The following is a 2500-nucleotide window of genomic DNA, read 5'->3' as shown; positions in this document are numbered from 1 at the left end:
AATAAATGCACACACACACACACACACACACACACACACACACACACACACACACACGCACACACACACACTATGATGGTATAGATGTAATTGATAAAAGTGTCCTTTGGTCTGCTCAGGTTTATCACAAACCTCTCAGACACACACACACACACACACACTCTCACACACACACACACACACACACACACACACACACACACACACACACACACACACACACACACACACACACACACACACACACACACACACACACACACACATGTACAGAGTCACTCATCCTCCCACACACTGTGGCTGCACACGTGACACTCAGACTAATGCCAGCAGGGGAGCTAAACAGTACTGTACGGAGAAATGAGATGAGAGGGGAGAGAGAGCGATAAAGAGAGAGAAAGTGAAACATAGAGGCAGCGAGTGATAAAGAGAGAGAGTGGGGGGGAGAGAGCAAGGCTGTGTGTGCGAGGTATAAAATCATCTGTTAATCTTTTGGAGAAATAATTCCATTTGATTAAATGAAGTTATATGAATTTGGGGAGGGCAGGGGGAGGGTGCTGGCTGTGAGGTGTGGGAGGTAACAGCAGTATTGGGAGTTATCCCCAAACCATCGTTGTATTAACGGTGAGAGCAGCATTTCACTTCATTTCATAAGCATTCTAACTCCATGCTCCAACAAAAACACGGTAGCTACATGGTTTACGTTTGTGTGTGTGTGTCCGTATGTGTGTGTGTGTGTGTGTGTGTGTGTGTGTGTGTGTGTGTGTGTGTGTGTGTGTGTGTGTGTGTGTGTGTGTGTGTGTGGTGTGTGTGTGTGTGTGTGTGTGTGTGTGTGTGTCTGTGTGTGTGTGTGTGTGTGTGTGTGTGTGTGTGTGTGTGTGTGTGTGTGTGTGTGTGTGTGTGTGTGTGTGTGTGTGTGTGTGTGTGTGCTCTCGTGTATTTGTTTAATATTGTTATTCAACACACAAGCCCAGTGCAAAACTTATTTGCTTACATCGATGAGCACAAAAGTCCATGTCACGCCACACAGACACAACCTTTGTTTGGAACAGACACACACACACACACTCACACAGACACACACACAGATACACATACACACACATACACAGACACACAAACACACTCACACACACACATATACACAAACACACACACACACACACACAGACACACACACAGCTCCTTTGACGTGGTTGAAGGTAATAAAAAGCGTGGAGGGATTAGGATCGCATGGGGAGATTATGACACGGTGGGATCACCCTACCCGCTGTCTACAGGATATGAGACCCATGTGCGGCTGACCACACGTACCTCAGCAGCAGGCTGGCGCCTGAACCGGCCCGCTCGCACTTTCGGCCCGCGCTGTCAGTCTGTCTTTAGTTTCTCCGTCTGTCTGTCCTTCCCTTCCTTTATCATCTTCATCGGTTATCTCTTCATTGTGTGTTTTCTTGGGTTGTGTGTTTGTTGGGCGGTAAGGGTTTCAGAGCGAGGTCGTGATGGTCTGAGGTCATGTCCTGCCTTCACCAGGTCGTACATTTCAAGCAGAACAGTTATTTGTGTTGATAATGGGGAGGAGCGGCCCTTTATCAGTTGATTGATTCACATGGGGCCCTTCCAATGGGTCTGGGGTGACTCACGCAGTCTTTTAAACACTGTGGACTCCACCTGCAGCGGGGGGAGATAACCAATTAGTGGCTGTGTATTTGATCATGTGATTAGTTTCCCATAGGTCAGGTCTTTTTGTGTCTGTTGGTAATGAGGGCGTTTGACGCCTTTGCTCTGTCTAATAAAGATGATCACAAGAGCTGAGTGGTAATTTATCGTTGCACTATTGTGCTAACCTATGCTATCATATCGATAAAAGATAATAGAGGATGGTACTTTAATTATCCTAGACAGGAAATGTGGATGTGAAAGGTTTCCTAGTCAGCGTTATAGTGTATGGCAATTTTAAATCCCATACAGGGAATCCCACTTATGTGTACTATTCACTGTATTCATGTATTCATTGATAAGTAGATTGAGGGGCTTTTCTCAGCTTAATAAAGACAATAAGAAAGGCATGGTAGACCTACATTTGCCTTATATACATCCTGAATAAGTCATTTACAGCGCTGTTTAGGGCAAGGTGTTTTGTAAACAAACTTAACTTTACTTCAGTGCACTTTGTAACACACATGTATCAGGTGCCCTTCGTAGGAATAACATGTTATTACTTCTCCTCCAGACACAGTGTAGGCCGTGAGAGGGATTGCATAATTTGCCTTCAATGAGGTGTGATTGGAGTAGGTTAAAGGAAAGTCAGCAGAAATGTCAGACTGCTATTTAGTTAGTGTTTGTGGGACCAGGGAGTGAATGGGCCACTTCACCTTGAGAATCCGTTCTCACGGTTCCCAGGGAAGAGGATAATGAGGATAATGAGAGCCAGGTAAACAGTGATCCACCAATAGCTGCGTTTCCATCTAAAAGGTGATGCAAATCTTTAGAAAGTTTGCGA

The 2500-nt window shown here is 45.3% G+C and overlaps 1 protein-coding gene across 1 annotated transcript in view; it reads left to right on the top strand.

Moving 5' to 3' along the window:
• kcnn3 (potassium intermediate/small conductance calcium-activated channel, subfamily N, member 3) overlaps positions 1-2500 on the top strand; it is a 43760-nt gene that overhangs the window by 15115 nt on the left and 26145 nt on the right. The window lies entirely within an intron of this gene.

Source organism: Gadus macrocephalus, chromosome 6, assembly GCF_031168955.1.
Source record: "Gadus macrocephalus chromosome 6, ASM3116895v1".
Taxonomy (NCBI): domain Eukaryota; kingdom Metazoa; phylum Chordata; class Actinopteri; order Gadiformes; family Gadidae; genus Gadus; species Gadus macrocephalus.
This window is presented reverse-complemented; position numbering and strand designations above follow the sequence as displayed.